We start from the raw sequence: 15,300 nt of genomic DNA on the forward strand, positions 1-15,300 counted from the left end.
TCAAACCCTCAGCCTCAAGCTCCCCAGGGCAGGCAGTGAGGTTTTGCTGAAGAGGCGAGAGAGAGAGAGAGAGAGAGAGAGAGAGAGAGAGAGAGAGAGAGAGAGAGAGAGAGAGAATATTAGGAAGAGGGCTTTTATTGGGGAACAAATAATTATGGGGAAAATACCATCTAATGAAGGTCGAGGGGGGCCATGTGGCAAGGTCAGGTGCAATGATTGGATCTTTGGGGCAGTGATAAGACATGCCTCCACACTGAGAAACTCTCAAACCCAAGAAGGGTGGAGAAAGCTCTGCCACATTAAAAGTGACTGAGCACCTCACACCCATCCAGGGAGGAAACTCGGTCACATGCAAGGATGGTCTCCCACATAGTCCCTCTTTTTTCTTTGAAAAGCAGGTGATGATTTACTCTCTTGAGTCCCTGAATTTTGCTTTGAAAACTCGCCATCCTATAATTACAACACAAAAGAGAATTAACAGCAAAGAGAACAATGCAAAAATATACCAGGCAGAGTGTTTAAGAAAGTTTCTGGGGTTAAAGCCATTTAATTCTTTTAATAGTTGATTAGCTAAGGAAGATGGATCCGAAAAATCAGCTCTATTATTTTGACTATCTTGTATATGATGATGGAGCTCCAAAAGATCCAAGCTGTTATTAGTATTTTGCCAAATACTCAATAATTGGTTTTTAAACTTCTCCCAACCCCACAGGGAGCTATTGTACTTGGCGGCTGTAACACACATATTTATAACTTGCATGGCAATTAGTCTTTCTTTAAACTTTAAAGCCAAAAGCTCATTACCTATATTTATGGCAGTTGCCTCTAAGGCATTTAACTTAGTCTAAATTCTTTCATCAATATTCATTTGATTGTGAAGAGCCTTGGAAGTATTCTGAGACAAATTATTAAGAAAATTTGCATGTTGAATGTTTTGAGATAAAGCCTCCGAAGCTGTGTCTGTTGATACAATAAAGGAAACCAAGGCAACAACTCCCACTATTATAATTCCAATGGCATGTTTATGTCTCACTAGCTGGGCATGTATTTGTTGTAAAACTTGAAAACTAGCATCAGCGTACCATGGCTCTGAAATAGTAGCTGGCAATAAGACAAAAGAGAGCTGATGAAATATCAGCACTCCTTTTCCTCTATTATATCTGATATTACAAGTAGTTAGATTACATTTGTTATATGTTATAATATATCTATCATCTATGCCCATTTAACTTTTACATTTCCAATAATTAAAACATAAGGAGATTAAACACAGGCTCATAAGCCATAGCAAGAACCTTCCTTGAAGCTTTTGCCAACAAATTCCGGTAAAGGCTTGTCTGTATAATGTAAAAATTCTGAGGAAGCAATTAAGTGACAAATATTCTTCTAAATACCACCCTCACTGTAGGTCAAAATATTGCTAACAAATCCTTCAGGTACCGTAGCAGAACTTTTTTGGAATTGTCTTTTATCAATTTTTGGAGACCAATCTAAAATATACCCACTATCTTTAGACACCTTATTTTGTACTGGAAAGGTATTTACACAATCTATCCATCTAGGAATGGTGCCAATTTCTATTGCAGAACTGTTAGGGCAATGAGGTACTCAAGGAGGTTCTGCAGAAATGACTGGTTTGTTATGAAAAAGTCCCATTTTAATAACTGATGTAGTATAAGGTTTTAAGGCTCCATTAATAGTATGATTAATTAGTCTAGGTTTTCCAATTTGCTGTCTTTTCCTCAAAAGGTATTCTGAGACAGCCAGCATGTTTATCGTGGGACCAACACAAAGGTAATTGGACACTACAGCCAGAATAATTAAACCTAGTTACATTATTGGGAGTAATATGAGTATCTGTAAATCCTTCCATCATAAATGAGTCATTAGTAATACTGGGATGGATTCTCCAGTCCACACGACTGGGTGTACTAAAGGTGGATCTGGAAAATAGGTCCACTAAGTGACTGCTTGACTCCCTTTTACCTGACAGCCCAGTAAGGCTATTACTGCAGCAATCATCTTCATTGGAGTCTTATTTCTTCCTAGGAGCTGAATCATTCATGAAGTGTGTGTTGTCAGCTTCTTCAGGTCTTCCCACGAGATCAGCTTTTCTGCTGGTTCTTGCTGGGTCATCTTCTTCCTTCTTCAAAATCTCTTCCTTTTGAGGGAAGGCTTCTCTGGGGCGATCTTCAGTTGTTTGAATCTTGGTTCTATTTCCTCCATGTCTGATTGCATATTCAGGCACCCAAATAGGATGAAAAGCACCTTCTGGAAAAATACAAGCATGACCTCTGCCCCACATAATCACTGGATCTGGACCTTTCCATTGACCAGTCTGTAAGTCTTTCTACAAAACTTGGCCTAACGGGCCTGTTGCTGTGGAAGTCATGTGTCTCTCAGCTGTAATGTGACCTCCCGTGTCACAATTTAAAAAAATTAAAACAAACAGAGCATGATTGAGGTTATTTTGAGGAGTCATAACCCTTTCTCCCCCCTTTTAATATCTGAAATTGCAGCTTAATAAATGAGGTCATTCCACAATGGCTTGACCTTGGGGGTTAGAAGGAATAGCTGTTTTATGGTCAATCTGAAACTCTTGGAAAAATTGTTGAAAAGAAGAGCTTACATAAGCCGATGCATTATCTGTTTTAATCTCTAAAGGACATCCGAATACTGCAAAGGCAGCTAAGCAATGAGAAATGACATGCTGAGCATTTTCCTTTGCATGGGCTGTAGCAAAAATAAATCTGCAATGTGTGTCTACTATTTCATGGACATAACACTGTTTACCAAATTGAGGGATGTGAGTTACATTCATTTGCCATAATAGATTTGGATTTACCCCTTATGGCAGAGATTGGGTGTGTATAACATACTTGGGGCAGTAACTTACAATGGTAATATTAAAATTTTTAAGTAAACTAGAATCATTTTGATGATGTAAAGAATGTGAGGCTTGTTCATAATTATATGGAGACATTTGCTGACAAACAGCTACCAATTTATCAATTTTGTCATTACCTAAAGACAGAGGTCCTGGAAGATTAGTATGAGACCATATGTGGCCTATAAAACATGGGTGCTTTCACATTTGCACCACCCTTTGTAAGTTATGAAATAATTTAAATAACTCTTGTGATGATGTATACACAATAACTGAAGTTTCAATATTTTTAGTAACTCTGATTGCTTATAAGCTGTCAGAATAAATGTTAATAGGCTCATCTGCAAAGTAATCTAAGGCACAAATGAGAGCTTGTAGCTCTGCTCTTTAGGCAGAAGCATATGAGGTTTGCATCACCTCTGTATGAATATGACTATAAAAACCTGCTTTACCTGAACTTGAGCCATAAGTGAACACTATTAGAGCATCATCTATAGGTTGCACATGTACAATCTTTGGAAAAATAAATGGCATTATTAATGCAAATTGAATAATTTTATCATGAGGATAATGGCTTTCTATCTGACCAGGAAAATCATCAAAAGCTATTTGCCACAAATTAGAAGCTTGAAAAAGCCAATTATACTGTTGAACAGAAAATGGAATGATTATAATATCAAGTTCTGATCAACTAGTTGTAAAACTCTTGCTCTGCCTTCTATTTCTAATTGAGCAATAGAGTCATGAAAAGGATTTAATGTCTTTTGGGGAGAATGGGCTAAATGAATTCACTCAAGAACTCCCGATATTTGCCATATAGCTCCTGTGGGGGCACAAGCAGTTGGGAATATTAATAAATATACCAGCTCTTGAGTATTAATTCTAGTAAGCTCTGCATTCTTAATTGCAATTTCCACGTTTCTTTAAGCTGCTCTAGCCTCTATTGTTAGCTGAATATAAGTTGGAGAAGGATCTCCTTGTAATATCTGGAAAAAGGACTTAAATCAGAAGTAGTTAGCTTCAAAGATGGTCTTAGCCTATTAATATCTCCTAATAATTTTTGAAAATCATTTAAGGTATGTAACTCCTTATCTGTAAGTTTTAAGGACGAATTGTATGACCTTCAATTACATGGCCCAAATATTGAAAAGGATGCATCTTTTGCACCTTTTGAGGCACAATGCACAAAACCATTGCTGTATGTAAAGTCTTTAATTGGGTAAAAATTTCTGAAAGTACTTCTGGATTAGCATGAGCTAATAATGTGTCATACATGAAATGAATAATATATGCATCAGGAAAATTATTTCTTACAGGTGTTGTTTCCTGAACCACAAATTTTTGACATAAAGTTGGACTATTATGCATTCCCTGAGGAAAAACCTTCCAGCAATATCCCTTAACTGGTTCTTTAAAATTAATTGTTCGGACACTGAAAACAAGTTTTTTCACAATCCTCAGGATGTAATTTTATTGAAAAGAAACAATCTTTCAGGCCTATTAAAATTAAGCTATAATCCAAAGAAATTGCTGTGGGGGAAGGAAATCCAGACTGTAATGATCCCATAGGCTGAATTGCATGATTTATTGACCTTAAATCCTGTAATAACCTCCAACTACCTGATTTTTTTCTTAATAACAAAAGTGGGGGTGTTCCAAGGACTAAGCGTTGATTCTATATGACCAGCTTGAAGTTGTTCCTCAACCAACATATTAATCATCTTAAGTAATTATCTCCCCTGAGATAGGCAACTGAGAAATCCATATAGGCTCTTCTGTGAGCCAGGTGATATTTTCTGCTGTCTTTTGGATCAGGGAGATACTCAGGGCACCTAATAAAAATTTTGATCTGGAGCATTTATTAATCTCTGTCAAAGAGACTGGTTTTAAATAGATATTTATCCTGTAGATTTCTTTCACTATCCCTAGGAAGAAACCCTTGATTAAATTCCTCAAATGACATAGCATTTGGAGTTATCAATAATAACCCCAATTTGCTTAGTACATCCCTTCCCCATAAATTTACTGGTAAAGTAAACACATATGGCTTAAAAACTTCACTATTTCCATTCTGGTCCTTCCAGCGAAGATATTGAGCACTTTGAGCAGGTATGAAATCTGTCTGATTCCTTCTAAATTGGCTGGTGCTGTATGTAAAGGCCAGTTCCTTGGCCAGAATTCGTGAGACAGGGCTGATCTGTCCACATCAGTGTCAATCACTCCTTTGAATTTTTATGATTAATTTTCAGTTCCAGGAGGGGGCAATCCTGTCACACTAATTGAGCCCAGTACACTCTGTCTGTGGGTTTGGGACCTGAGGTTTTATCTGGACAATCAGCAGAATTACAGGGCAAAAGAATTAATTGAGGTATTGTATTGTCAATAGAAAGCCAAATGGCATAATCTGATTTTACAGTAACTGTTATCTCAACCCTAAAATAAGTATCCACAATTCCTGGTAGTACCTTGATCGCCTGTTTTAAATTGCTACATCCCAAAATCAACCCTATGTTTCCAGTAGGAAGTGGCCCAAAATCTCCAGTAGGAATTTTTTGAGGATCCATTTCAGGTGTTAAGTCAGTCATCATGGCTGGTCAAGAAGGAGTCTCTGGGCTGGTTGTGTCAGTAAAAATGGCAGCTGGCCATGGCCAGCTGTGGTGATGTCAGGCCTTGCGACCTCTCTTTCATTTCCCCTGTTTTTTTTTGTTTGTTTTTTTGTTTGTTTTGTGGCCCAGGAAGGGGCCAATTGGAAAATTTTGACTCCCTATTAGGCGGAAGTGAAGGCCAAGATGGAGGAGGACTGACACCATATTGGTCAATTTCCTCCCCTGACACATGGCCTCTAGACCTATAATAGTGCTGACATGAAGCAGGAAGCGTCCTGGCCTTATGTCACCGGGTGTCACAGTCTCGTGAAAAAATGACCATTTCTTCCACAATTAATATACCGCCTTGGGATTGGCCTATCAGCTGCAGTTGAAATGTTTGGTTTAAGGCGGCTGCAAGGGTAAAGCCTTGTAATTGAGTTGGACCAATATCTGAACACAAACGGATAAATTCTGAAATTATTCCTTTCTTTCAATGGGGTCTGAGAACATCCTGACAAAGTTTTTTTACATTTTCAAACACTAACTGCTTGATGATAAATTCACAAGCACCTGGGTCTTTGATTGACCTGTTAGTCCTGTGATACAGATTGTCCGAAGGTCCACAAAGTCTGAGTAACACTGTTTGTGCTCTGTTTAATCTTAGTTAAAATTAAACTATACTGGTCCCGGGAGTAAATTTGTCACCATGCATGCTTAGCACATGCGGTTATCTGATCATAAACTGCAAATTCATGATTCAACTGTCTTTCTAAGTCCACACATTTCCCATCCTCAAAAACATGTCCATGGGGGTTTCAATATTTTGCCTTTGATTTCTCTCTGCTTTCTCTGAACATTAATCAGAGCAATATGACCTCCAAAGCAAAAAATCTCCACCACTTAAACAAGACCATGTGGATAGAGACCCAGTCACTTGGAGGGAGTGGCTTATGACTAATTCTTTCAAGCAAGCTTTGCACAAATGGCGAATTAGGACCATATGCATCACAAGCATTTTTTAACTCCTTGATAGTTTTAAATGGAATTACAGCATGGACGCATACATGCTGGTCTTGGTCATTAACCTGTTCACAAACTGGGAAAACTGAAATCCACTAATGTCCTTACTGGCCTCTTGTGCCTTCCTGAATCCACATTGTAACAGTGTAAGGAAGGTCATTGCTAGCTCAGAGTACCTATTAAAATTTGTCCTCCTAACTGAAAGCAGGCAAATCTGAATGGCTGGAGCAGGCCCTACTAAATGTAATCTGTTAAAATTTCCTGGTAATTCCTGGATTTCACTGTCTGACTCATCTCCCTGGGTCTGAGACTCATCCCTGTGTCCTTCCTCACTGCCATCTTGGCTTTGTTTCTCAAAGCCTCAAGGAGGACTTTCTACCTCTTTATGAATTTCCTCTTGAATCTCTCTCTCCAAGGGGGATTATCGATCCCTCTGGAGGCTTGTTCTCTATGGTTTTCCTTCCAAATTTCTTGGGAAAAATGTTTTTCTAAGTGACTAATTCAGTGTGATTTGGGTGCAGCTAACCTCTCAGTTTTGGGTGGGCCTCCAAGGTTATCTGCCTGATGGGTAATTTGAATGGAATTTGATTCTGCTCTCAACCTCAGTAAAAGAAGTGAGATTCTTTTAGCCTCAGGCAGTTTTTCCATTTGTATAGCTTTGATAACTCTCTGAATTCCTTCCAATAGATTTTCCAGGGGCCATGGACTCTGGTCCAAGTTATCAAAAAGGCAAATTTCTAATGCAGTCCAAACCCTCTGAATATTATCAATAGTACTGTTTGGTAATTCAGCAGAAAGACAAGCTTTATGTAATTTTCTTCCTAATCTCTCCCAAGTACATAAATCTGGTAAATCTTGATCTCAAAACCATGGACAAAACTCACAAACCATCTTTAAGAATTGTGCTAGCTAGGTCCTTTTGACCTGCTTTCTCTTCTGATTAATTACAGTCTCCAAAATAGTTAAATACATGTCCTTATCTGTTGAAGCTGAATTTCCCATTATTATCTTTAATGTCCATGTCTTCAAACTGTCTGCTACCTCTATGACTCTACAAAATTTGTCACTCTCCACTAAAGTTATATAGCATGCTTCTCCACTCAACCTAGGATTTAACACAAGTGCCCCTCATTCAAGGGAGCCACATTTAGTCTGCAGCCAGCACAGATGGTATGAAGAGTTTATCATGTGGGAAAATCCTCAGGGAGTTTAAGTTAAAGACACAGATACATTTTTACCTTTAAACCAGCTTTGGGAAGGCTCCTAGAACCCTCTATTGGAGAACAAAGAATTCTGGGAGAAATCCCATCCAATGAAGGACAAGGGGGGCAGTCTGGCAAGGTCAGATGCGATGACTGGATCTTTGGGGCAGTGGTGAGACACACCTCCACACGGACAAGCTCTGGACCCCAAGAAGGGTGGAGAAAGCTCTGCCACATTAAAAGTGACTGAGCTCCTCACACTCAGCAGGGGAGGAAACTCAGTCACGTGCAAAGATGGTCACCCATAAGCCCCAAAATAAAATTTCCTCCCAAATTGTTCTTTCCAGACTTTTGCTCACAGTGGTGAAAAAGCTGACTAAAACATAATGAGTGTCTTATTTAATGTTTGGAAAAGTCCATTCTCATTGTCAGTACTCTTAGGAACCTGATTCTAAATTTCCAGAAATGGGACTCAAGGTTTAAACAACCTGCCAAAAGCTACAAACTGAGTAATGGATGGGTTTTTAGTGGAACCCCATGAGATTTTTATAGTTCTTATTACAGTAGGCCTGTTGTCCTCAATCAGAGATGATATAGATTCAAAACCCATTTGGAAGTATCTTTAGAAATTTAGATTGACACATCTAGGAAGGTGCACCTGGTACCCAGTGGGTGAGGCTAGGGATGCTGCTCAACTCTGGCAATGCACAGAACATCTCCCACTGGGTTTGTGGAGTAGGGAGTTCCAGCCAGTGGCCAGGATGATAAACAGGTTCCCAGCCAGTGCATAGTACCAGGTACCTAGGCAGAGAGGGCATGCAACAGAGGAACTGTTGGCCTGGCTCCTTGGCAAATCCCAGAAAGAGAAATTTTCTCATTCCTACATGTCTTCCCATTACCATGAGACTGCTGTGTTTGCCCAGAAGGAGGAAAAAATCTACAATTTAATCCAAATATTCTTTTCTTGCTATAATATAAATTCAATCCTTCCCCCAAGCCTAGAGAGCTCATGAACTCTTTCACCTTGTGTAATCATCTCTTTGCTGGAAAGCTGTGATCACCATCACAATCAAGAAAAATTATCTCTAGGTCATACTAGTTCTCAAACAAGATTCCCTGGTACAGCAACATCAGCATCACCTGGGGACATAATAGAAACACATATTTTCAAAGCCCCATGGACCTAGTGAGTCAAGTGCTCTGGGAGGGTGTCAGTAATCTGTTCTTTCAAAGCCCTCCAGGGTCCTGATGCATGCACAAGTTTTGAGGACCACTATGTAATGCTTGCTTGTACCCCAAAGCAATCATCCCTTCTGCACCATCCAATGGCTGGCTCATGCACTTCCCACTCAATGTCTGTAAGAATGATGAATGACTGACCCTAGCCAGGTGTTTCAAGGGCCTGTCTGAAGCTAGATCTGCAGAGGAACATGACAGACCTTAGCAATTCTTCCATTCTGACTTACTCATGGTGGTATTGCACTGGCTAGCCTCTACATCTGGTCTGTGCGGATGCTTTACTTCCACAGTTAACACAGTTAGAATGTTAGAACATCCCCCAGCAGTTCTCAGTCCAGAGAGGAACAACTGAATGCTATCACGCCATCACAAGACTGGCAGATACAGAGACCTGCAGCTTAAATGGTACAGTGTGTGTGTGTGTGTGTGTGTACGCACACTTGTGTCCATGCATGTGTGTGTGACTTACCCTTAGGAATTCCTAAGGTCCGTCACAATGTCATCAAATTGATATCAGAAAATGACTGGCTAAATATTAGGAGAGAAGATGATGTGCCAATGGTAAGTATTGCTGTATATATCCATATATCTATAGAGTAGAGGAATGGAAAACACTTGAGGAAGAATTGAGGATGGGAAGGGGAAAGTACTGGAGACTGAAGTGGAGCAACTGATAATTTTTTCTACATAATTATATCAAAATGGACCCCAAAATGATGTTTATAATGTACTACTAAAAACAAAATATATCTATAAAACTTTTTAAATAAAATTTTAATGAAAGCACTGCATGAACATCAAATGGAAATAAAAGTATCCAGCGTCATAAAATAACTCAACTGGGGATAAGATTTAGTCTTGATAGAGAAGAAAAAGAATTTCTAGAGAAGATGCATATGAGCTGAGACATGGAGAGTGAGTGGGTGGTCAGGGATGGGAGGAGTTGTAGAAGTTCCCTTTCTCTGAAGCCCCACTACAGTTTCTGTCTGCACTGCATTGGCCCTCACCCCTGAAGCAGGCAAGGCAATGATAGTGGAGCATCAGGTGCCAAAAATTCTTAGTCCGGTGATGGTGTTCTTTTCCTTCTCCAACAATTTTACACTATGTGAAAACCAGTCTTCATCACAGAATCCTGTACACCCACCCAGTCCCACATCTTCTAGAACAACACAGACACCACATACCAGAATGACAACACTCATTTTTAGTTGATATGCTTTTATCATAAAACATTTATTAAGGTGATTTTTAAGTTTGACACTCCTTACAAAAGCATGAGATGGTGGAAAAATACATGGGGGAATTAGGAAAGAAATACAAGCCCAAGGAGAAAAAGGAAAGTTGTCAGTGTTCCTACTACTGGAGAAAACCTTATTCCTGTATTGTTAACTTTTCTCATTTACAGGTTTTAATTACATTTTGTTTTTGATCAATTGTAGATGAGCATGCATGTGCAAGAAATGACACAAAGAGATCCATGCACCTTTTGGTTCCCCACAAAACTAGAGGACATTATCACGTCCATGATATCAACACTGATAACATCAAAATACAGAAGTGTTCCATCACCCAAGATCCCTACTATCACCCTTTAATAGGCACTTCCAATCCTCCTTTACTGGTGTATAAAACCTAAGAATCACTATCTATTTAAACTTTGTATATTGTTATCACTTCAAAGATGCTATCTAGAGTATAAAAATAACCATCCAGAACAAATGGTGAGTAGACACCAACTCACCATTGATAACAACAAGAATGAGTGTTATCATTCATGTATGCTGTGCCTATGTCTCTGGGGGCCTTTCTAGCCCAACACTTTGGAAGGTGTCATGGACACTAAGCTGACATTGAAGCAGGACTCTGCCTATGAGAGCAATGTCAGAGCCAGGCAGTTGAAGGATGTGATCTCTTATTCTATGGCACAGAGGGGTAAACACAGCTAATAATAATGCATAATATATCTCAAAATTCTTAGAAGAGAGGATTTTCAATATATTTACTATAAAAAATGATTGTTGTTTAAAGTGATGAATATACTAACTATCTAGAGTTGACCCTTGCCTCATGTACACATGAATCAAAACACATTATTTTTAGTATAGATATACATAAAATGAGATTCACTGTGATGTGTTCATACATGCCCAAAGTACAGTTTGGTCAATTTCATATTAAGCTAATTTTAAAAACACCTATCAATAAATAAAGGAGAACAGGGGAGGAAAGGGAAAAGGTCCGGGACCAAAGTTGAGCAAATTATAGTTCATATTTTTATGATTATGCTAAAATGATCCCTGATGTTATATATAACTGTAATGCACTAAAAACTACAATGCACAAATATACAGCTCCCAAGTATGTAGAAGTATTGTGTCAATTGAAAAATTAAATAAATGACTCTTGTAAACCACAGTGACCAGTTCTTCAAAACACTACTATGCTAAAGTCTACATTATCAAGCAGAGGAGTCCAAGTTGTGATATCCAAAGGAATGAGAGATACAAAAGAGAAAAATTGACCTCAGATTTACCTTGATGACAAATTGCATTAATTGCCTCATTAGTCAATTCTATCTTTCTTCCCTGGACACAGTAAAACTCATGACTAATTTTAACAGTAAAATGAAAGAAACATTATTTAATAAACTATCCCATGGAAGAATTACTTATTCTTAAAAGATCCTTCATGGTCTGTGACATAAGTGGAAATTTACAAATTCTTCTGCTCCAATATCTGGAATAATTTGTAGAGAATTATAACCAAAAACAAAGCTAAAACCTGATGGATATCAGAACACAAAGCTTAATAAAGAAATCTGGAAGTATAGACAGGTGGAAATTGAGTTATGAGGACTCCAGGAAGCAAATGGAAGGAGAAAGTTGCACATTCACAATCTCATCAAAGAACAACAACTCCTGGCTGTAGGCTTTGCTACCTGCAGTCATAAGCACATGCTTCTGAAGCCCCAGGACAATGGATCTTTTACATTTTTCCTCCAAAGAGCCTTAACAGGGCCCTCTTTACATCTTTATTCCTCAGACTGTAGATGAAGGGTTTCAGCATGGGGTGACCACCGTGTACTTCACTGAGGCTGTTGCACTGGAGTGAGCTGTGGGACATGGCAGAACTGAGGTACACACCCAGGCCTGTGCAGTAAAATAAGATCACGAGAGGTGGGATGCTGAGAGCCACAGCCGAGTCAGAATGGCCCCTGGCATTCCATTAATTGGTTGAGAGGCAAGCCATTAAGATGATGCTGGATTGATTCAATTGTATATTAGACCTTTAATGTCTGCCTTGGCCTGTTACTTTGGAGTTCTCATGCTACTTTTGAGTTCTTGTGGGGATTCTTGGAGAGTTCTCATTGGTTGGGGAAGTTCTGGAGGAGGGATTTCCGGTTGGTGTGGTGTGTCCCGGGAAAAGGCCGCATGCGTGGCGTTTGAGGGAGTGTGGAGAATAATAAAGGAGTTCCTGTTTTGAACCTACAAGGCTGTGTGGCAGCTCGGTTATTTTGTGCCCAGCCAGATTGTGGCATTTGGCGGCCTGTGCGGCGAACGCCTGAAGCTTGGAGGTAAGTAAAATTGCTCGCCCCTGAGGGAAGGCAAGAGAATGGGTGACCATCTCAAAAAATAATGAGCTCTTGTTTTGATTTGTTTTGTTTTTGTTTCAAGCTGCCTAACCCTAGAACTTTCTGAGGCAAACTGGGAAAAATGGTTGGCTCAAGGTTTGAAGTTGTTCGGCCCTGAGGAAGAGATAGAGATGGACCACAAATATACAATTCAAAAAAATAGGAAAATTGATACAACGATTTTTTGTTCTGTTTTTGTCTCGTTTTGCTTCGGTTTTGATTTGAATTATCTGTTTGAGTTGCGTTATCCTTGTAGCAGAAATATGGGGTCAGAAAGTAGCAAAAAATAAACTGAAAGAATGTTAAGTAAATTGTTAGAGGAAGGAGGCACCCCAGTAAAACCAAAAAGAGTCAGGGCATACATTGATACAATACAAAAATGTAGCCCATGGCTTTTTAAGGAGGAATTGTTAAATATATCACAATGGGACCATCATGGTGAAGATTTAAGGGATAGAGAAAAGAAAAACCCAGGAACTCTGCCAGTTGGCACATTGCCATTGTGGATGATGATATGATTTTGTTTGCCTAGTCCAAAACTTTCAGTTCAGATTATGGTAGAAGACATATTAGATCAGGAAAAAGAGGAGGCCTCTCAAAAGAAAGAGGAAGAAAGTTTAGAGCAGAAAAAGCCATCAGGGGAAAAGTTACAACAGGAGGCTGCTACTAACACCTTTCTATCACCAGAGGGCGTAAGTATCCAACCAACAGCTCCGCCTATGGGGCCCTCAACCCCCGTAGTTGATAGATGGGATCCTGATTCAGGACCTCAAAGATTAGCATGCCCTGTATTTGAACAGGCAGGAGGGCAGCAAATTCACCATGTTTTAGATTTCAAAATGTGAAGCAGCTAAAAGAGGCTGTAACAACCTATGGTCCTCAACCACCCTTCACCATAAGCCTGGTCGAATCCATTACAAACTTGAACATGACACCAACAGATTGGACTAGTATGTGTAAAGCTGTGCTAAATGGAGGACAATACCTGTTATGGAAGGTTGCCAATGAGGAATTTTGCATGGAGACAGCTAGGCGAAATGCAGCAGCTGGTTATCCTCAGAGAAATCTAGATATGTTGTTAGGAAAAAGGACCTTATGAGGGTCAGCAGCAACAAATTGCATATGATCCTGCTATATATTCACAAATTGCTGCAGATGCGGTTAGGGCATGGAAGACTTTACAAGGACATGGAAATTTACAAGGTCAATTATCTAAGGTAATACAAGGAGCTAATGAACCTTACGCTGAATTTGTAGATAGGCTTATTCAAACAGCTACCAGAGTTTTTGGGGATACAGAGCAAGCATGCCATAAACAGCTAGCCTTTGAGCAAGCAAACAGATGGTGCAAGAAGGCCATTACACCATGGAAACATGGAGATTTAAACACATATATCAAATTATGTAGAGACATTAATGAACAAGGGCAAGTCTTGGCAGCTGCAGTACAACAGGCTTTAGATGCCAGGCCGAAAACATGCTACAAATGTGAACAAACAGGACATTTTAAAAGGAGTTGCCCCATAGGAGGAGGGTTTAACAAAGCTAGGTGTCAAAGGAGTAGAATACCGGGTATTTGCCCATGATGCCATAAAGGGAGACATTGGTCTAATGAATGCCATTCTCAAACCACCATAGAGGGTACTCCGTTATCAAAAAATGGACAAGGACCAGGTGTTTACCCACAATATTGTGGAGAAAAGCAACGGGCTCCATTGCCAAAAAAAGGACAGGGGGGCCCAATGCTCGGGGCCAACAACCACAAATATATGGGGCACTGGAGGAACCCAGCAACACCATCAGGGTAGTGCCCAGGACACATTATCCATTAGATCCCTCATCAGACAAACCAGAGGGAGCGCAGGGTTGGACATCTGCGCCTCCGCCAGAGCAGTATAACTCCAGAGATGGAAGTTCAAATCATTCCCACAGGAGTAAAAGGACCTCTTGGGATGCAGTTCTTCCATTCTAAAAGGGCTTATGATAATTCCTGGGGTAATTGATCCTGATTATGATGGTGAAATGAAAATTATAGCTAGTTCTCCAAGAGGTATATCAGTAATTTCACCAGGAGACAGAATAGCACAGTTATTAATAATACCCAGCCTGCATGATAAATTTTCCAGTCATACTATAGAAAGACGTTCCAGGGGATTAGGCTCCACAGGTATAGATTGGGCTATGCTGTTTTTAAATTTGGATTCTCACCCAATGCTAAAACTAAATATTCAAGGACATGAATTTAATGGACTACTTGATACAGGTGCAGACCTTAGCATCATCTCTCGTCAAGAATGGCCAAAATATTGGCCATTACAACAAGCCACTCAAAGGCTTTGAGGCCTAGGAGTGGTGACTAATCCCCATAGAAGTGCAATGCTATTAGATTGGAAGGATCCTGAAGAATGTGAAGGAACTATACAGCCATATGTATTGGATTATCTTTCTATAAATTTATGGGGATGAGATGTCCTAGATCAATTAGGTTTGACATTAACAAATAACATCAATCTAAATGTGCCCATTATTAGGGCTAGACAAGGTTTTAGGAAAGAAAAAAACGTTTAGGAGAACAAGAACAAGGTATAGCAGCACCAATTCAAATAGATCAAGGAATGAATAGACATGGATTGGGTTTTCAGAAGGGTCACTGAGACAATAAAAATTACTTGGAAATAAGAAAGACCAGTATGGGTTCCTCAGTGGCCCCTGACTAAAGAAAAGATACAAGTA

This window comes from Marmota monax, unplaced genomic scaffold (assembly GCF_021218885.2).
Source record: "Marmota monax isolate L192 unplaced genomic scaffold, Marmota_monax_Labrador192_F-V1.1 WCK01_AAM20220418_F8-fsc00021, whole genome shotgun sequence".
NCBI classification, from domain to species: domain Eukaryota; kingdom Metazoa; phylum Chordata; class Mammalia; order Rodentia; family Sciuridae; genus Marmota; species Marmota monax.